Here is a 22,479-nt window from a genome sequence, read left to right as displayed (position 1 = left end):
TAAGTCCGAGATACATTTTGAGTTAATTTTTGTATATGGTGTAAAGTAAGGGTTCGACTTCATTCTTTTGCAAATGGATATCCAGTTTTCCAATTGCTGAAAAGACTGTCTTTTTCCCCATTCTCCCATTGGTCTTGGCACCTTAGTTGAAAATCATTTGACCATATATACAAGAGCTATTTCTGGGCTATTGTCTTCCATTGGTCTGTATACTGGGGGTGCCAAAAAAATGTATATACATGACTTGTATTCATCTTTTGTTATTGGCATATACTGAGTATTACAATTTTAATAGCTTTTTCCTTTCTTAAAATGTGTATGCACTTTCTTGGCACCCTCTGTATATGTCTTTATGTCAGTACCACACTGTTGTGACTTCAAAACTTACTGCAAAACTACAGAGACCTCCAACTTTGTTGTTAGTTTTCAAGATTTCTTTGCTTATTTGCAGTCCCTTGAAATTCCATATGAATTTCAGGGTGGATTTTTTTCTATTTCTGCAAAAGAAAAATGTAGTTGGGACTTTTGATAAGAATTGCATTAAAGCTGTAGATTGCTTTGGGTAGTATTGACATCTTAACAATATTTAAGTTTTCCAATTCATGAAGATAAGATGTCTTTACATTTATTTAATTTCTCTTAACAATATTTTGTAGTTCTCAGTGTACAAATCTTTCACCTACTTGGTTAAGTATTTTCCTAAATATATTATGCTTTTCAGATTATTCATTGTTAATGTGTAGATATGCAACTCATTTTTGTGCACTGATTTTGTATCCTGCAATTTTGCTTAATTCATTTATTAGTTCTAACACTTTTCTTGTGGAAATGTTAGGGTTTCTACATATAAGATCATGTAAACAGAGATAATCTTACTTCATCCTTTCTAATTTGGATGTCTTTTATTATTTTTTATTGCCTGATTTTTCCAGATATGACTTCCAGTAATATGTTGACTAAAAGTGGTTAAAAAAAAAAAAAATTCTGTTTTGTTCCTGATCATAGAAGGAAAGGTTTGTCTCTCATCATTGGGTATGATGCTAGCTGTGGGCTTTTTCCTTATGTTGAGGTATTTTCCTTCTATCCTATCCTTTTTGCCATGAAATGGTGTTGAATCTTGTCGTGTTTTTTCTGAATCAATTGTGATCAATGACTGTGTGGTTCCCCATCCCTACCCCATCCCCTTCATTCTGTTAATGCAGTGTTTTAACACTGATTTGCCTACGTTGAACCATCCTTGCATTCCAGGAATTAATACCTCTTAGTCATGATATAATCTTTTTAATGTGTTGTGAAATTCTGTTTGCTAGTATTTTGTTTAGGATTTTTGCATCAATCTTCATCAGGGACATGAATCTGTAGTTTTCTTATACTGTCTTTATCAGGGTAATGCTGGCCTCAGTGAATGAGTTTGGAAGTGTCTCCTTTTCTTCAATTTTTTGAAAGTATGTGAGGATTTGTGAAGAATGCTGTTGATTCTCTTTACATGTTTGGTAGAATTCACCAGTGAAACCATCTGGTTCTGGGTTTTCCTTCATTGAGAGGCTTTTGATTACTGAGTCAATCTCCTTACTAGTTATAAGTCTGTTCAGATTTTCTATTTCATCATGATTCAGTCTTGGTAGTTTGTGTGTTTCTATGAATTTATCCATTTCATTTAAGTTATCCAATTTGTTGGCAATCAATTGTTCATAGTATTCTCATATCCTTTTTATTTCTGTAAAATAGGTTATAATCCCCCTTCTTTCATTTCTGATTTTAGTTATTCATATCTTTTCTGTATTTTTCTCTTAGTTAATGTAGTTAAAAGTCTGTTGATTTTGTTGATCTTTTCAAAGAACCAAATCTTGCTTTCATTGATTTTTCTCTATTCATCTCTGCTCTACTCTCTATTATTTCCTTCCTCTGCTAACTTTGGGTTTAGTCTTTTATATTCATTTTTGAGTCCCGTATCTCTGTATATACTCTGGTTCCAAGGGCTGCCGTGAAGGTCACAACCAACAGAACATGTGTAAAGTCTATTACAGTGGCCAAATCCTCTCAGAACCGAAACCAAGGCTGCCTCAGAACATGCCTGTGATTTATTCAGGCCAGAAGCATATCAGCCCCTCCTGACGCACCCCAGCCCTGGGAGGAGGGGTGGCACTGCCACTGCAGACGGAGTAGCTAACCTTCTGGGTCTCATACATTACTGTGCCTCCACCCTGCCCTCTTCTGCCATGCACTGGGTTATGGCCAGAGTCTTGGATAAAATGCAAGAAATTGGTTTAATGAATAATGGATACAAATAGCTGTAGGTGAGCCACTTGGGCTTTTCTGGTGCAAACTGAAGAGTATACTTCAGGAGTGCCTCCATGTCTGCCTTAATGTGAAGCAGATGCTCCCAGATAGGCATGTTCTAGGACCTTATGTTCAGGCCAGCCCTCACCATTCTAGAGATGGACACAATGCACGATAAGTGTAAAATGCACCGTGCACACGAATGGCCTGAACCAAATTCCCATCTCCACCACTTACTTAGCCCCTGTGGGTCTTTGGGCAAGTATTTAAACTCTCTGAGCTTCTATTCCTGCTGTGTAAAACTGGGTTCATCCTGTCTCCCTAAGAGCTACTCTCTATTGACAGCGGACTGTGTGCCAGGCCTTAGCACCTGATGAGTATTAATTCCTCCTTCACCTTGATCCTGTTCCCTAAGTTCTCTACCCTAACTGAAAATATCTGCTAGTTTATATTCTTCTCAATGAAGCTCCTTAAAAAAGAATACATAATCAATGGAAGAGAGAAGCAAACCATTGGTTGTGGCCTTAATGATTTTTCAGAGCCAAGAATACTTGGGAAGCTGATATTACATAGAAATGACCATGATTAGGTCATAAGATGTTAATTCCAAGTCTGTAGAAAATCAATTCAGTAACTTTCTTCTGCAGAAGAAGATAGTTTCCATAAAAGAAAAGCCAACAAAAATTAAATTTCTTTTCTAGGAAATAATGTAGATTGCCACAATGACCAAATTATAATCTTCTATGTTTTATCTATTGAATTGTATCCTTTATACTATTTGCTTGAGAATAGTACTTATGTAATAAAAAAAAGAAAATTAATATTCTGCATTTCTGGCTCCTTTCACAAGAAAAACATCATTACTTTTCTGATTGTATTTTGAACAACAAACACAGATCCTTCAGGAAGAAACTCATCCCTGTGGGGCTTGAGAAAGGATCAGAGTTAAGCACTGAAACAAGCAATTAATTCCCATTAGAGGATTAAGGCACTCATGTTCACTTTGAATCAGAAAAAACGAATTGTGAATAAAATCATGTACAACCAAGAGGTTACTTGTCAAAGTTAATAAATTAGAGAACTGAAGGGCAAACCGGAATGTACAGAAGTTGAGCAGCCACATGAAGCAACGGTGAGAAAAGCGGTAGGCTTTGTATTCATGAGGCAAGATTCACCCTCCTCAAGATGCCTTAGAAGCACGGTGTGTTGGGAGGCGGGGGAATGGCTTCTGCCATATGGTGCTGTTCTTACTCTAATAGACACAGCCTATGGAAGGAGGTGCTGTTATGTCACCATCACCCATGCATGAATTCCTTATACCATGTTTCCCCGAAAACAAGACCGGGATTTATATTAATTTTTGTTCCAAAAGACACATTAGGGCTTGCTTATGTTCAGGGGATGTCATCCTGAAAAATCATGCTAGGGCTGATTTTCTGGTTAGGTCTTATTTTCGGGGAAACATGGTAGTATCTTACCGTTAACATACAGACTCAATGAATGAGACATGTGAGCTGTTAATTCAATCAGATGAATTTTAGTTTGGGGTTTTTGAGCCAATTCTAAATGAACTCAAGCAACATCTGTAAACAACCTGTAAAGAACTGAGTGGGAGGGTCACTGCTGTGGGCAGGACCTCCCCTACTTGGGAATCACAAAGCTGACTCTTGTCCCAAACCCAAGTGCTCAGGAATAATGTGGACAGCCAGGGGTCAGCACGGAGGTGGAACAGGCTCGAATAGTCTCAGAAACTTTTACTTCAGCAAAATTTGGCTATTTAACATTGTCAATATTTAAGAAAACAAAAACACTCATGGAAATGTCCATCTGGCCTGGCACTGCTGGAAATGCCTCTGTCACTTATTCAGCAGTTTTCTTTCTTGAAACACAGTCCATCTATAGTTTCATATTTCATCACTTAAGCAGAAATTGAAAGTGATTACGAGTCCTTTGCATAATTATTAGATTTTTTTCCAGCTTGATTTTTTTTCTTAGCCACCTGGTGGTAAGAGTGTAAAAGGCAGGATTTAATTAAAAGTTTATTATGCTAGTTTACATATGAGAACTACCGCACATGCCTTACCCACATTTAGGAAGATACACACACCAGGTGAACCAAATAAGAAAAACACTAAAATTTAACTCTTCTTAAACTACTCTACAAAAGGATTTAAATGGACACGAGCTTCTAACATGAAAACAACCTTTAAAATAGTCATTCCGTATCTATTAAAATTTAATGATACAAAGAAATGTTAGCAAAATCCGTATGCCATCATTTCAAACTGTTTTCTCTGAGTGGTGAAACATCAAGCTACTAACAATGCTTAATGCCTGTTGTCAACATGGCATTAGAAAAGACAGGTGAAATGACTGGATTTGGGTCACACGAAATTAAGGCCTCTCGGGGGCCAGCTCTGCCACTCCCCACTGGCTAGACAATGGACTGTTTCAGAACCAGAAATAACCTGCCCTGAAGAGCTGCCGGGGAAGCCTCCTCTTAGTGTCTTTCCATTTGCTGCATGAATTAGCTTTCATTGTTCAACACCTTCTGTCAAAGTCGGCTCCAGCAGAACCGTGGCCCCACCAAAGTCCTGGGGGCCACGGTCACAAGTGAGGACCAGTTCTAGTGAAGCCAAGTGCTCTCCTAGTCCCTGCGTGGCCACCAGCAGCCTTTCGCAGCCGTTACTCAAATTTTAGTGAAAAGCACATGTGATGCTGTGCATCAACGGCTCTAAAGAAGATTTTTCTTATTTTATAGAAACCTTCTCACATCTCAGTCAAGTAGCCACTTCTCTCCCTTTCTATTGTAACATTATTTTCCCTTGAGAAAATGCCTGAGTGTCCGATATAGTTACACATTAATTCTTCAGAAGTTTCTTAGAACTGTAGGAAACAGGTGAAAAAACAAAGTGCCTTGAACTTTAAACTGGAGCTTGGCCTGCGAGCATGAAGTGCTTTAAGGTCATGTCACTCTCCCCTCAGAGCGGCTGGTGGGCGGCGTGCCAGGGAGTGCTCGGCCGCATCCTGTGGGTGCTTTGATGCCTTCATTCTCTTGCTTGCTAGTTTCTTTATAGCAACGACAAGGGCTTCCTGCCCAGCCAACCCCACTGAATACCCCGGAAACGTTTATGCCAAAATACCTTTCTTACATTAACCCAGTAGCTCGGGTGAGATGGCGGCGCCTTTGAAATCAGATGTTAGGTCCCCACTGAAAGTCACTCCCTCACACTCGGAACCTTCCCGGGACCCTGCAAACACACAGGGGCTGCACGGTCCCTGATGCCACACTCGATCTTCTGAATGCTGCTCAGCAACCATTCCGTGGGCTTTTACTCTTTGGCCTTGCCAAAAATAATTGAAAAGAAAAAACTTCTAACATCACCCCACTTTAATGATGATTGTGTTGCCATCTTTCAAAATACAGTGACCAACAAAGGAGACATGACCATCCCCCCACGCCCTCTCTGCAAGTCTGGAAACGAACAGCAGGAAAATCCCCAAACACTGAGTCAGGGAAAGAGCTCTTTGGAAATGAGAGAATGGTGAACTGGCCAGGCCTGCCTGGGCCATGGCCCCCAAAAATACCAGGCGCAGCTGGGAGCGGAGGTGCTGCCAGCCCCCACAGCTCCCAGCAGGAGGCACAGAAAGCTCAGGAGAGGCCTGGAACCGCCAGCCAGAGCAGAAAGCGGTGGAGACAGTACTCGGCGCTCACCAGCAGGTCTGACAGCTAGAGAGAGGTGCCAAGAGTTATCACAAAGAGCCCACCTGGCTTGTGGGCGTGGCTTCAGGAGCACAGGCTCCACCTGCTGGCCCACCTGTGGCTCGGGGCAATATGAATAAGGCTGGCTACCACGATTCAGAGCATTTACTGTGTGCCCCACGCCAGTGCTTCACTTACATTGTCAAGTTAACACTCAGCACAAAGAGAGCTCACCCCCTAGCTTCTTCCCATTTTACAGATGGGGAAACTGAGACAGATGAAGTGACTTCCACAGATGACCCAGTTAAAGGAAGCAGAGCAGATGTGTCTGCCTGCACGCCTCCTTCCTGCCCTACAAAGGCTCCCCCTCAACTCTGGCAGGTGGGTGCTCCTCTCACTGCCTCCTGCCCCAAAACTACAGAACAGGAACAACTTCCGGCCACCAGAGGGCCCCAGGCAGTTGGTGGCTTGGTCCCCTGCCCCACACCAGGTCCCATTTACATCCTCATCTGTGAAGCACCCATTGGCATTTACTGAGCACACACCGGTGCAGTCGGCCTGGGGAATCAGCACTCAAAAGCAGCCACCGTTCTGGAATTCTTAATAATTTTCTCTGAACTTGTGTAAGTGAAGTCTGATGGGCAAGAAGCATACTCATGAGCAGAGGAGATCGGCGCAGCCGCACCGGCATACAGCGTTCTTCATGCCCCAGGAGCATGGGGTCCTGGGAGGCCTGAGGGTGAGATTCAGCGGGACAAGGAGGGGACAGGTAATTGTTACATCTGTGACTGGGTCAGCCAGAAAAGGCCACCCTTTCCATTCCAACCAGGCCTGGGGAAGACGGGCCTCTCCAGCTGTCATCTCCCACCCTGGGCCTGGCTGCACTGGCTGCTGACTGAGCAGAGACTTCCACAGTTGGCTACTAAAAAATGCAGCAAATGATTTGCCTTGTGGAATATTTTTGCAAGCCTGCTGGAGTGTGCAACTTCTTCCTCGCTTGCTGGAAGTTGCTCAAAATACATTTATTCTGCCTGGAGCAAGCCAAGCCCCCGCATCAAGTCTGAACCTGCAGCCCATTCTGCAGGGCTGGGCCCTTAGGTCTGGCTGAAGGCAGGTAACTCCCACTCTACTTGGATACCCCCAAAAGGTAATTATTTTTCATTTTTTCATTTCTTTTGGTGAGAACTCGGGCACTAAGCAATGGAGGGAAAGAGAATGACGATCCATTAGTGTGTTATTTAAAAGGTTTGTTTTACAGAAACATTTTAAGACTACATTAACTTAAAATGGTTTCTAATTGACTAGCTTTCTTAGATGAGAAATGGGGAGTTTGGAAACACAACTTAAATTTAAGTTAGAAGCGGCACAGAAGAATTACAAAATATTACACAAAGCCATTCCCTTCTAGTGGTTTGCTAACAAAACACATATTCTAGAAAGGAGAAAGCATTACCTGTTTAAACAACTCTTAGATAACTATTTTTGAAGTCAGACATTACCCCAAAGTGACAAAACAGTTACAAATGCAGGTAAGCCCCTGGCTAGGCCTGGGCCCACGGCTTCCGCATCTAACACATTTCAGCTTTGGAGGAACAAGCCTCCCAGAAGGAGCACTGGACCAAGGCCATGGGATCGGAGGTGACAGACAAACACTGCTGACTTCAGAGGGGCTACCTTGCTCAGTGCAAGGCAAGGCCACAGCCCAGGTGGGAGATGCAGGTGTGCTGGGCTCAGCTCCCCAGACACCCAGGATCCACAGGAGAGCCAGGGGCCTCCCCGGTGACTCCAGACAGAATGAATGAATGAGTCAGTGAGAAGACTCTGGAAGATGACTACCAAATACCACGGCTAGATGTCAAACTCAAAAGCTCCACAATCACCTCCACTACAAAAGGAACCCCAGCACTGCTCAGAAACTACCAGGCGGCCCCACCTGCTGGTCTGTCTAATGCTCCTAACCCAGCTCCCTTGCCAGCCCACGGCCCAATAAAACAAAACTGGGGATAATCCAAACTCCATTTCCAGGGGGCTCTCGCATTCAGGACTCAATTCTTTTGGTGAAAATAACAGATTTGCCTTCAAAATTACCTTTTGCCAAGAATATTAAAAAACACGTTTAAAATTTCAAAAAGAGGTTGGCTATCTGGAGGTAGTCAGGCGGGAGGAATGCAAATCTAGAAAAGTTAACTGCCTCCATTAGTGCAACAAAAGCATCACCCCAACACACACACACACACACACACCCCTCTATTTTTTAAGTTTTTTAAATGAAGACTTTTTAAAAATAAAACAGAACTCAAAATTAAGCCTGATGAGTTTTTTGACTACCTGTCCCCATAGCATTCAAATCCTTTCAGTGCTTTTCTAATTACTCCCCAAGTAAAATTCAATTAAAATAGCTGAGAGTTAAAAACTGAATTACAAGTAAGAAGGGGAGTAAGGGAGGAAATTAAGGGCATGTTTCTGAACATGCCTTTAAGTACTTTACATAAAGTGGCTCCATTTACTCACATTCCTATGGGTCCTGAACACATAGCTGAACACTGTTTGCTGACAGCAATCAGAATTCTTTGAGTCCAAAACCTCTAGAAAAATAAGTTGTGTTGGGGTGACGGGGCTTCAGGGAACTAACTGAATCCAATCCTTGTATCCAGTACCGCCCCCGCCCCCCCAATCCCACTTTCAAAGCTACATTGTGGCTGGGAGCTGCTGACAAAAGCCCGGGGCTCTCTCTCAGGGTTCTCTAGTGTTTTGGGGTGCATCCCAAGACCCTAAATATTACCAAAAAGCACAATTTGGTCTATACTTGGCTCTTAAAAAGCACTCAAAAGCCAACACGTGGTCCACTCCTGGCAGAAACAAATCCGTTAAAATGTTAAAAATCCCCTTGTAATGCTTTGTGGTTATCAGAGAACAGATGCTGTTACATTCAGTTTAAACACTTTTTCAAACTTATTTCAAAAACAACAGAACAGCTTTGTTTTTCATTATGGAACATTTTTTAAGTTTACAGTGTTCTTTCAGTCATGATAAAGAGCTGGTATTAACTGTTAGTATCACAGGAGCTCCCCCAAAAAGGAAAAAGAAATTCTCCCCCTACCCCAGAAGGTCATGATTCACAAACCACCCAGTACCTAAGGCTTAATAAAGTCCTAACTGAAACCCCTTTAAAGCTCTGTAACTCTTTACTGGTCCTTTGAATGTCCCCCCAAAAATCAGCCCTCCCCCCCCCCCCCGGGCTCTGCTGTGCAGTGTAAACCTGGTGTGGACCCCACTAAGCCACACTCACCCAAAGGAGATGACCCTTCAAAATTCACGCAAACTCAGCATTCTTTTAATATAACAATTTCAATTATTTCTGAGTTAAGGGATTTATCTGACCCCATCTCGGAATAAAGAGTTCTCCAGCGGGCTGGTCCGTCTCACAGAGGGGGGCAAGACCAACACAGCCCAGGTGGACTATACCTCCTCCCCAGACATCAGCACCCAAGAAGGAAAGGAGGGGTTTCCCAGACTCTGTGGATGTGAAAGCAGCTCTCTGGCTGCCCTGCTGGGCCCTTTCGTCCTGCCTGCTCTCCCTCTGGACTGCAGAGCTTACCCTTTTTCCAGTGCCGGGGGAGCTGAGAATACAACCCAGCCCCACCCAGAGCTTTCAAGAAGACACATATAGAGACCAGTGAACACTGGCTTGAGCCTAGTTCATTCATTTCACCTATTTCCCCAAGAAAGAGAAAGAAAATTCATTGTAGGGGGCTGTCAGTACAGGGGATATCTGGGAAATGATACATTCTTCCAATCTTCCAGCAGCCCTGCAAAGCAGGTATTATTGTCCCATTTCACACATGGGAAACAGAGGCTCAAAGGAGTTAATTTAACTAAAACAGCACAGCTATTAAAAATGGCATAGCCTGGATTTAAAGTTAAAGCTTAAACCGAAACCCATACACCTTCCACCAAAGCACATTGCAGTCAACAAGGAGAAAAACACAGCAAGTTCTTGGTGGTAGAAAATACTGAAGCTCTCACTGGTTTTTGTAGCAAATTACCAGTGTGCAATATGAAATTACTGTTGCTATTCCCTGCCTGTCACGCCTGTGGGAGGGGCTGGGTTTTAAGGCCTTCTCTTCTCAACCCTCACAAGCAAAGCCAGATTTAAAGTTTTTGTAAAGCAAAAAGCAATCCACCAGTCACCAATTTTCTGTTACTATCATCTGCCAAGTGTTCAGTACTTTCAGGCTAGTTGAAAGGTCATTAATTCATTCACCCATTCAGTATTTTTTTGAGCATCTCCGATGGGCCAGGAATCATGCTAAGTGCCAAGGACATGAAGAGACACAAAACAACAGTCCTTGTTCTTAAGGAGAGCTGCTACAGTCTAATTGGAGACAGCTACCTGACAAGATGCTTGTAACACTGTGGGGGGGCCAATGAGCCATGCATGGGGAAGCAGGGCGCCCTATGTCCTGAAGGAGAGCACTACCTGAGCAGCAGGGTCTTTGAGAAGAAACAGGAAACAGGCGGGCACAAGTCAGGGGACGGTCGGGGAGAAGAGGGCGGTCTGAGCAAAGGAGACAGCCTGGGCATGCCTGGGAGCCGGAGCACGGTGGGGAGACTGGGGGAAGGGCAAATGAGGGAGGCGGGGCTCAGGCCACCAGGGACTCGGGATTTCAGCTCTGTGTGATGGGGCTTTAGGGGTGGGTATTAAGTAAGGCTAAGAAGTGACACAGGAAGATCTGTGTTTCTAAAAATGACCTAGTGCAACCTCAGTGAAGACCTTTCGACAGCATCCCTGAAAGCTGAGCCCGCGTATATGTACCCAATGACTCCAGACAGATACGCCACAGAAGCGTGAACACAGGTTCACCAAAAAGATACATATAAGAATATTTCCATCAGCACCACATGCAATAGCCGCAAACTAGATCCTACCCCAATGTCCATCAACAGTAAAATGGGCTAATAAACTGTGGTATATACACCGTAGAAAACTCTACCGCAAGGAGAACGAATGGACAAACTACAGGTAACACCACAGACGCATCTCACAGGCAATGCTGAGTGAAAGAAGATAGACAAAAACAGCACGTATTATATGACTCTATTTGTATGAAAGCAAATAACAGCCAAAATAATCTCTGCTGATGTCAGGATGTGGGTGCCCCTGGGAGGAAAGCAATGGCTGGAAAGGACATGATGGCACCCAATCTACGTGCTGGTTACATGGGTGTGTTGCTATTATGAAAATCCATCAAACTGTATGATTTCTACACTTTTCTGACATATCTTATACTTTCCTAAAATGTACATTAAATTTTTAAAAATATATATCGTAACAGAGTAGAGAACACCTTTGGGAGAACAAGGCTTACAAACATGGAAACCACCATGAACGAGAGAAAAACACAAAATTAAGTGCTACATATAATTCAGTGAAATTCAGAGGTGAGGGAGAACAAAGCTTCATAAAAGTGGCCTGGCCTGAGCTGGACAGAGAAGCAGGATCGTCCCCTGGCTTTGAGATGGAAAGTGGCCAACCCTCTGTGATGCCCTCACCCAGCGCTGCCGAGGGCATGAGCCCCAAGGCACATTCCCCAGGGCTACAGAAGGCTCCAAGGCATAACAGTCATTCTCAGGTTGAAGACCCTTCTATTGAAGAAAGCGTTAAATGATGCAACTGGAAGCCAAGAGAGAAACTCGGAATGTGGGGCGGTCCATGGGAGAAATTATTCTTTGTAAAGGTGACTTCCCTTAGAGTAAGAGATCTAAGACATCCAACGGCCCCAGGTAATACGAAGACCTTGTTTGGATTCTGATTTGAACATATCAACTGTAAAATGACATTTCTGAGACAATTAGGAAAATCTTATAGGTATATCTAGATAAAAGATGGTATCACGGAATCATGGTTAAATTTTGGGGGGGCATGGATAATGGCATTATAATCCTATAAGAAAATACTCATGTTTTAGAGATGCTTATGGGAGTATCTAGGGTTCATGAAACATGTCTGAAAATTTTAAATACTTCAATAAATCAAAAAAATTAATGAGGCGTGTGTGGCAAAACCTTGATAGTTATTGAATCTGGGTGATAGATGGGAATCATTGAACTATCCTCTCCACTTTTTAGATCCTGCCACCCCTACCAAAAATGGTAACAAGAGACAAAGGTCATTAATAATGATAAAGGGTTCAATTTATCAAGAAGACATAACAATTGTAAATATATGTGCATCGAACCTCGGAGCACAGAAATATATTAAGCAAATTCTAACAGACCTGAATGGGGAAACAGACAACGATATGATAATTCCTGGTGACTTCAATACCCCACTTTCATCAATGGATACATCATGGAGACAGAAAATCAATAAGGAAACATTGGACATGAACCATGCTTTGGACCAAATTAACCTAACAACCATATATAGAACATTCCAACCAATAACAGGAGAAAACACATTCTTCTCAAGTGCACGTGGAGCTTTCTTTAGGACAGACTGTATGTTAGATCACAAAAACGTCTTAGCAAATTTAAGAAGACTGAAATGATACCAAGTGACTATTCTGACCACAATTGTATGAAACTAGAAATCAATGATGAGGAAAGCTGGAAAATTTATAAATATGTGGAAATTAAACAACACACTCCTGAATAACCAATTACCCAAAGAAGAAATCAAAAAAGAAATTAAAAAAACGTCTCCAAACAAGTGAAATGGAAATGCAACATACCAAAACCTAGGGGATAGTGCAAAAGCAGTTTTAAGGGGGAAGTTTAGAGCAATGAATGCCTATATTAAGATAAAAGAAAGACCTCAAATAAATAACTAATTCTATACCTCAAGCAACTAGAAAAAGAACAATTTAAGCCTAAAGTCAGCAGAAGGAAGGATATAACAAAGATCTGGCCATAAATAGAGACCAGAGAAAAACAGGAAAAGATCAACAAAACTAAGAGGTGGTTTTTGAGAAGGTAAAATTGACCAAACCGTTAGCTAGACTAAGGAAAAAAGAGAGAAGGCTCAAGCAGATAAAATCAGAGATGAAAGAGGAGATATTACAACAGAAATACCACAGAAATACACAGGACCATAAGAAACTACTATGAATAATTATATGCCAACAAATTGGATAACCTAAAAGAAATAGATAAGTCTCTAGAAACATACAATTCACCAAGACAGAATCAGGACATTGAAAATATGAACAGGTCAATAGTGAATAAGGAGATTGAATCAGTAATTAAAAACCTCCCAACAAAGTCCAGGACCATATAGTTTCACTGATGATTTTTACCAAACATTTAAAGAAGAATTAATGCCAATCCTTTGCAAACTCATCCAAAAAATCAAAGAGGCAGGAAGCCTCCCAAACTCCTTTTACAAGGCCAGCATGACCCTGATACAAAAGTCAGAAAGCAACACGACAACAAACAAACTACAGACCAGTATCTCTGATGAATACAGATGCAAAAATTCTCAACAAATATTAGCAAAGCCAATTCAACAGCACATTAAAAGGATCATACACCATGAGCAAGTGGGATTTTTCCCTGGGTTGCAAGAATGGTTCAATATACAGAAACTTAGAAATGTGATACACCACTCTTCTTCAACATGGAAGTCCTGGCCAGACCAATCAGGCAAAATAGATAAAAGGCATCCATATTGGAAAGGAAGAAGTAAAACGGTCTTTGTTTGCAGACTATATGGCTTATATACAGATAATCCTAAAGACTCCTCCAAAAAACTGTTAGAACTAATCAACGAATTCAGTTAAGTTGCAGTACATAAAAATCAACACACAGAAATCAGCTGCATTTGTACACAATAATGACAAAATATCTGAAAAAGAAATTAAGAAAACAATCCCATTCACAAAAGAGCCAAAAACAATAAAATACTTAGGAATAAATTGAAGGAGGTGAAAGATCTGCACATTTAAAACTACAAGATTTTGATGAACGAAACTGAAGACACAAATGGAAGGCTATCCCATGTTCATGTATCAGGAGAATTAGTAATGTTAAATGTCCACACTGCCTAACGATCCTCCCTGTTACGGACTCACGTCTCTGCCATCATCACTTGATCCCATTCGATGGTTAGAGCTCACCTAAGGGGGTGGTGGGGGGGCTTGTTGCAGACATTTCCATTTTTGTCTCATAATCTATCTTTGTTTTCCTAGCCTCTTGCCCGTGTGTGTGTGTGTGTGTGTGTGTGTGTGTGTGTGTGTGTGTGTTCCTGGCACAGCGGAATTATTCTCTAAGGAATCAGGACATGTGGTCTAGTAAGCCGGCTATACATGTGGGGGAAATCTTTCCTACCCGGATTGTCTCCAACAGTCCAGGCTGCTCCCTTCCCCCATCTCCTCCAGGGCTCGGGATGGCGGGCGTCATTTCAGCGTCAGCACACTCTCCACCCCAGACCACCCCACCATCACGCACTGTCTCACCGACCTATTCCCTAGAAACACCTCTTTTCTGCCTGACTTTTGACTGAACTCATAGGTAAACTCTTGGCTATAGTCACCTATGTCTCATTAAACGTGAATATTCCTGGGACATTTTAACCTCTCAGTTTCAGTATTTCAAGTTATATTTCTCTTATTAACTCACCATTAATTATCTAAACTTCCTTGAACTCTGTTTTATATTACCTACCTTTTGGTTCTTATTTTCTGGTATAAACGAATTTTCCATATTAGTTACTAACTGCCCCAGACTGCTGCTTATTCTTGACTGTTAGTGAGACCCACCTCTCGGCTCATGACTCCCATTTCTGACCCATTTTAGAGCTTGTCTTGCCACTGAGGGATCTTCTGAGACCTCAGGCCTATCTCTGGTGATGTGAACACCCAAACGATGTGATTTTGAAACGGCAAGTGGACCTCTTTTGCTGTCTTCCGAAGAAAAGCGAATTTGTTCAGCCAACATTCCCTGACTTCGAAGAGCTCGGTGGTGGTGCTGCCCAGAGATGCTCTTCATACCTGCACCCAGGGCCCTCGCTGGGCAGAATGGCAGTCCAAGGGGGGAACTGGCTTCAGGATCAGACGATGCTGCTAACTGACCCTGAGCCTCAGTGTCCTTCTCTGTCCCATCGTACACTTCACAGAGGTAGGGGGGGAACCCCTGAGACAGCACAGGTAAAGGGTCCCGCATGCAGCTCAGAAACTGGAGGTACCCAACAAATGGCAGTTTGTATAATACAAATCCATTTGGGAGGCTATACCAACAAGTTACAAGTTGTGACTTGTAACAAAAATATTTCTAGAGGGTGAGAAGTCCAAGGTAAAGGCACTGGCAGATTCAGTGTTTAGTGAGGGCCCACCTTCTGCTTCCCAGACAGCGTCTCTCGCTGAGGCCTCACACAGCAGAAGGGGTGAGGGAGCTCTCTGTGGTCTCTTTATCAGGCACGAACCCCACACGTGAGGGCTCCACCCTCAGGACCTAATCACCCCAAAGGCTAGGATTTCAACATATCAATCTTGGGACACAAATATTCAGACCACAGCAGTTATTTTGAACGAAATAAACGATAAATAGAAAGATTACTAAATTTGCTCAAAAGATCCCTCTCCAGTCTCCCTGCTCTGAGAAGATACCGGAAAACTGGGCCTTATTGCCTGGGGGCTTCTTCCAGGCTACGTGCAGTTGTGGGATTCAAAAGGAAACTCCCATCTTGCCGACCTCACAGGCTCTGCCGCAAGGCTCAAAGTACTGGAAATACATGGAAGCACTGTGAAATTTTATTTCCCCAGATGACAAGCCTCTGCCCACTTCCTGTGTGGTCCTCCAGTATCACACCCTTGACAGCAAAAGCTCGAGGTATTCTATACAACCACGCCCAGTGGAGTGTCACATCGTGATTTCCGTTCTCATACATGCAGTTTGGTTTTGCACAGAAAAGCAGTATTTTCCTTGCATAAACACCATCATCTCTAAACCTGACCAATAATCACGAGCAACACTCACATGGCACTTGCTATAGGACCCAGGTATACTTCTAAGCACTTTACGTATCTGAGCTGATTTAATCCTCACAGCAACCTTTATTTCCATTTTTCCTGTGAGGAAACTGAGACAGAGTAGGTAAAAAGTTAACTTGCCCCAAGTCAAACAGCTACTAAGTAGCAGAGCCGTTCTGACTACTCAACTACCCAGAAAAATGCGCTGCCATCCCTGCCCCGGCTCCATCACACACTGAAAAACAAAAGTCACAGGGTTATTCATCTTGAATTGCAGCGAAACCTTTACATAATCCTACTTAGATAAATCATATGTTCACATCTATTATACGCTGAATTGTGTTCCACCCCAAAATTCATCTGTTGAAGTCCTAGCCTCCAGCACCTCAAGATGTGACTGTATTTGGAGACATGGTTTTTAAAGATGTGATTAAAACAATGGCATCGGGTGGGCCTCCTAAGAGGAGGAGATTTGGACACCAACATGCATGGCCAAAGAGGAAACCATGAGAAGGCACTGGGAGGTTCCCCCCCACCCAGTTCCTTTATTTTTACTACTTCACATTTTCAGCAAACAAATCAACCTGCACACAGGGTTTATTTCACACTAATTTCACATTAATGTATCATCTGGATTTTTTGGCCAAAAAAATAGGAAATTCTCTTTATAAATAATCATCTCTTCATTTCATGACCAGTCCACGGGGAAATGACAGAATAGCAAGTTTTAGGACATGCAGGGGACATATCACCAACGAGTCTCTAAGCTGGGGAAAGAGGCCTCAAGAGAAACTAACTCTGACATACTTCAATCTTGGACTTCTCGGCCTCCAGAACTGTGAATAATAAACTTCTGCTGCCCAGGCTACGCTGTCTGTGAGGCTTTGTTATGGCAGCCCGAGCAGCCTTCGGCAACGTCACTACAAAATCCTGCCAGGCACCGCAGCCGCCCTGCCCTCCATTTCTCTATGCAGGGATCTGACTTTTCTCTCAGCCTCGGCCAAGTACACTGAGGCCTGGGAGACTCCTGGCACCTTCCCGGATGTGCTGGGGCCTCACATCCAGGCTTGTTCAAGCCGTACTCCCTGCTTTCTCCTCCAAGCCAGTACGTCCCCCAACTTTCTCCTTAACTGGCATCGCTCCTGAGTCACCTTCCTTTCTGTGGCCTCTGCCCATATCCACCTCTAAACAGTTATAATCCCAATCAGGACTCTCCCTTCCAGGACACCACTTCCCCTGATACACACACACCTTCACCCCTAAGCTATCCTGAGCTTCCTGAGGCTGAGCTCCAAACCCTGCACATCCATCACCTCCCATGTGCTGTCCAGCTGCTTGGACTCCAGCAGCCTGGCTGCATTCCTGTCCTGTGGTAATTGCAGCCTGAACCCTATCTACGTGGTCGGCGGCTGCTCCCCGAGCTCGCCCCACTTCCCCCTAATCCCAATCTTCTACTGCTACCTGGAATACTACATTCACACTTTCCTGCCCATCCTTAAAATCCCAGCTCAGGTCCTGCCTCCGTCCCTAAGACTTCTCTTATTGTTTGCATCTTAGTACATTGGTCACATTCTGTCCTACGTTGCGTTTTTTTTTCTACTAAATTCCTGAAGGATGGGTGACACATTTTAACTTGCTCCCTGTAATGCAACATGGATGGAGAAAATAAACTCATTCACTTGTTTGGTCATGGGAATTCTCCATTAGCCAATTTCTTTTCTCTATTTTGATCACAAAGAAATAAATGACAACAAAACAACTTCCAAGTAGGTATTCATATATAAAACGGCCTCCTCCAACATATATAATAGGAGCTACCAGGGAGCATTAGCACAGTGTAGACATACACGTGCTGTACGCCTACTGCGAAGAACACAGAGAATGCCGGCCCCAAGAAGCAGACGCTCAGTGGCCTGAGCACGGACCATCCAGGGCATGCTGGGGCCGCAGGACACAGACACGAGCTGTGCCGTCAAGCTCAGTCTAGAAGGAAGGTGGGGCACGTGATCAGAGAACTCAACAGTGGGAAATGATGTGAAAATGGAGTTGTAAACAAGGTATCCTGATTGCTATGGGCTGAACTGTGTCTCCTACCCCCAAATTCACATGTTGAAGCCCCAACCCCCCAGCACCTCAGACAGAATGTGACTATTTGGAGATAGGCCCTTTAAAGAGGTCTTAAGTTAAAATGAGGTCCTAAGGGAGAGCCGGATCCAATCTGACTGGTGTCCTTACAAGAGGACATCTGGACAAAGAGAGACACCAGGGGTGCAAGAGCACGGAGAAAAGGCCGTGTGCGAACACAGAGAAGGCAGCGTCTGCAAGCCCAGGAGAGGCCTCAGGAGAAACGTGCTGACACCTTGATGTGGACTTCTGGCCTCCAGAACTGGGAGGGAAATACCTCTGTTGTTTAAGCTCCCAGTCTGAGGTGCTGCAATGGCAACCCTAGCAAACTGATATGATACAACTAATATAATAATATGAGCTGTGATACAATGTGGATAAACCTGGAAAACATCCCAGTGAAAAGAAGCCAGACACAAAGGTCACGTTTGAGTCCACTGATATCAATTTCCCAGAGTCGGTAAAACCACAGAAATGAGGAGTAAAGATGGGGGAGTGGCTGCTTGATGTGCCTATGTTTAAGGCGTACAATGTGATGATTTCATATATGTATACATTGTTAAATAATGACCACATCACGTTAACACATCCATCACCCCACAGTTACTGTGTGTGTGTGTGTGTGTGTGTGTACTTAAAATGTACTCTCTTAGCAAAGTTTAAGAATACAATACAATATTTTTAACTATAGTCACCACCTGTACATTAGATCCCCAAAACTTACTTATTTTATAACTGACACTTTGTACCCTTTGACCAACATCTCCCATTTCCCCCACTTCCTGGCAATCACCACTCTACCTCTGCTTTTATAAGTTTGACTTTTTTAGATTCCACATGTAAGTATATTATATGGAACAGTAAGTTCTCACTCAGCATTGTTGATAGGTCGAACCTGCAACATTAAGCGAAATAATGTATAATGAAATCAATTTTACCATAGGCTAACTGATCTAAACGAGAGTTAAATTAAGTTCCTATGGTCTAAAAACATCACCAAACTTACAATGACCCAAACTTACAATGACCGAAACACTTCTAATATTAAACACTGAAATAAATGTGAGCTGTACACACATTTAAGATTAAACAAGTAAGAGAATTATTTTCCAACCCACTGATTCCAGTTCAGAGTCAAGTGGCCAGAGCCCCTCCCAGCAGCTCGGGACACAAAGCAGGACCCGAACCTAGACAGGACGCCCTTCTATCTCAGGGCACACTCACGCAGGCTGGGACCACTCAGACATGCCCGTTCGTCTACTGTGTACATTTTTGGGATGTGGGAGGAAATCAGAGTCCTCGGAGAAAACCCACGCAGACTCGAGGAGAACGTGCAAAGTCCACACAGACAGTGGCCCTGGCCAGGAATTGATTTTGTTTTTTTTTTCCTCATCAGCCTATAGCAAAATAACATTGAATGAAAGGACATTATTTGAGGACCCGCTGTACTAGTGTTTCTGTGTCTGGCTTACTTCATTTAGCATAACATCCTCTAGTTCATCCGTATCATTTCAAATGGCAGGATTTCCTTCTGCTTTTTTATGGCCGAATAGTTTGTGTGTACATCCTTTACATTATATATAAAGTCCCACAGTTTTACTTATATATATAATAATGACCAGCACTTGTGAAATATCATATATAGAGAAAAAATAATAGTATACACACATTTTCTTTATCCATTCATCTGTTGACAGACACTTAGGTTACTTCCGTCTCATGCCTATTGTGAATGAGGCCTTTTGGTTTTATACTGATGCCATTGAAGAATTATTAACTTTTAAAGTAAAGAGGATTCATTATGCTCTGTAGACAGTAAAAATAGGGAAGCTACTCTAATTCATTTTCACAAGATTTTTTAGAAAACATTTTTGCTTAACCCTCATCTGTATGGAAAGTTCACTTAACCAGAAAAGTGAATTTTCCAAATATTAGAGATTTAACATGTGTTACAAACCTGCATAAGCTTCTAGTGTCCAAGATATACAAAAAGGAATACATAAAAATAAAGATAATCCAAAAAACATCTTAGGAGAACTAAAAAGTAGCCCTTTCCAAGTTTAGTGCATATTAGCCTTTTAAATTTCCCCATTATTTTATATAACTATGAGACTGTTCTCAAAACAATACTGCTGAATGCAAATTTTCTAGGAGCATTATGTTTTCACTCTTTCATGATTCAAGGTCAGCCTAATATAAATATTAAGCAACAAGAATAACCATTTCAAACACGTGTAAATAAATTACATTGTTACATTTCAACACCTAATGTCACCAGGATAATACAGTACAGGGCTACAGCAGCTCCATGCTGAGTGTTCCCTGACTTGGTGGCAGTCAGGCCTGTGGGGAGAAAGACCCAGAGGCCCAGGTCACACCTTCCAGAAGCGTGACTTTATGACATCCCTAGGCATTTGCTATTCCCAGGAATCACACAGGTTTAAAGGATGGTTTTTATGTGCTTTTAATTTTGAACAAAATGGTGTAAGGAAGATTGGAGTGAAATAAACCTGAAATACTTTTCCTCTCTCTAGACTATTTCACAAGAGTGGGCCTAGACACTCCTCCTCCCCAGTCACATGACTGCCCCCCCAGCCCCGCTAGTGCACATCTACTCTCAAAATTCAGTTAATCCTATTTAGATTAGCTTGCTAAGGACACGCCTGAAATTAAAAATCCAAACTCTCTGTAAAAACATCATTCTTTAATTTGTGTTCAGGTTGGACTTCAAAAAAAGGGGAGATTTCAGGAAGGAAAACAAAATCCTTCAGACGTCGTGAGTAAAGACCTTAGTGCTGACTCGCAAGAGGCATTGGACAGAATTGTAAAGCCTGGTCCAGTTCCGCCGCTCTGACGATCTGAACAACGTTCACTCACACATTTACTGACAGTCTAGCCAGTGTAGAATTTTGAAGATAAAACTGAAAAAAATTACTGCCCTGATATTTCACAACTTGAAAAGGTGTTTTAAAATGAGGTAACTACCTAGTAGCTCTCACTTGTTTGCCAGCAGCAAATGGACCCTGTAAAACCCTTCTGCAAAAGCTGGTTTCTAGCCAGTGAAGTCCACGAACAGATTTGCTTAACAATAAGTAGTAAGAATGCAGTGGGCGTCTCATAAGTTGATTCTGATGACGAGGTCCACTATGGCTGGCTGCACGTATAAACCTGGGAGGCATTTAAACCACCTGGTGCCCTTTGCCCTTCTTCCTGCCCTGACCACTTCTGGGCCATTTCACATTGATACTGAGGCCTCTTCCTTCTGTCTCTTTTAATCATATCTTGGATGACCATCTCCCAATGGTCTCACCGCCTCTAGGCTTGCCCTCACCCACCCTCCCCACAGATGCCTGCAGACCGTGGCCCTCCCCATCCTGGGGCTCTGGTGGGCAGCCTCTCAGATGGTCTAACGATCCTATCCCCTGGCATTTGTGTTCTTGTGCCATTCCTGCCCCTTGTGCAAGGCTAGGTTTAGTGACTTGCTTCAAACCAATAGAATACAGAGGAACTGACAGGATGTTACTTCCTGTTAGGTTACAAAAAGACTGTGGCTTTCATCTTGGGGTTCTCCAGCGCTCTCCCTCCCTCAGGTCCCTCGTTCTAAGGAAAGCCGGTTGCCATGTTGTGAGCCTCTTTAAGGAGAAACCCACGTGGAGAGGAAATGAGGTCTCAGCAGACAGCCAGAAAGGACCCAGGCCTGCTGGCTGTCCTGTGAGTGAGCTCAGAGCCTCCTCAAGTCATCCTGGAGAAGACCATGGTCCCAGCCAACACTCGGACTGCAGCCTTGTGAAAGACCCCAAGCCAGAGCCGCTCATCTAAGCAGCTCTGATTCTCACCCATGGAAACTATGGGGTCATGTGTGTTTGCAGCCACAATGTTGGGGTAATTTGGGAAACAAATTCATAAGGGTCAAGTCTAAGCCTCTTCATGCTACTCACAAGCCAGTCACCCCCAGCCCCTCCTCCTCCCACCACCTCAAGGCAGCACACGGTTCTGCGGCTGGTGTGATCTGTTGCCCTCTTTCTCACAAGGTTGCCAGTGCCTTTAAGCCCTGTCCTCTTTATTCCTCAACATGCTGCCTGGCAAAGTCCTCCTCATCCTTGTAGGTTTCCAGGTCATTTCAAACATCGTCTTCCCAGTGTGATCCCCTTGTGGGCAGAATTGGTCCCGCCACCATGTCCCATGACATGGAAGCCATCTGCTCTTGCCTCTAGCTGCTGAGGTCCCTGCTTCCTGTTTGCTGAGGTGGCCCAGGCACCAGCATCGGAGCTCCTTAACTTTCAGCCCGAGGACCCGGCATGTGGCAGGTGTCCGGTAGATGTCTGCTCAGAGAGTCAACATTCTGGGAGTTGCCGACCTGATGCCCTTTCTTCCCACATGGTCATGTCTATTTCCTGCCAAGAC

At 43.2% G+C, this 22,479-nt stretch overlaps 1 protein-coding gene across 3 annotated transcripts in view; it reads right to left on the bottom strand.

Moving 5' to 3' along the window:
* Positions 1–22,479, bottom strand: part of GGACT (gamma-glutamylamine cyclotransferase) — a 44,902-nt gene that overhangs the window by 9,131 nt on the left and 13,292 nt on the right. The gene's annotated exons all lie outside the window — the stretch shown is intronic.

The sequence above is a fragment of the Rhinolophus hipposideros genome (genome assembly GCF_964194185.1).
Source record: "Rhinolophus hipposideros genome assembly, chromosome: 4".
In the NCBI taxonomy this organism is placed as follows: Eukaryota; Metazoa; Chordata; class Mammalia; order Chiroptera; family Rhinolophidae; genus Rhinolophus; species Rhinolophus hipposideros.
This window is presented reverse-complemented; position numbering and strand designations above follow the sequence as displayed.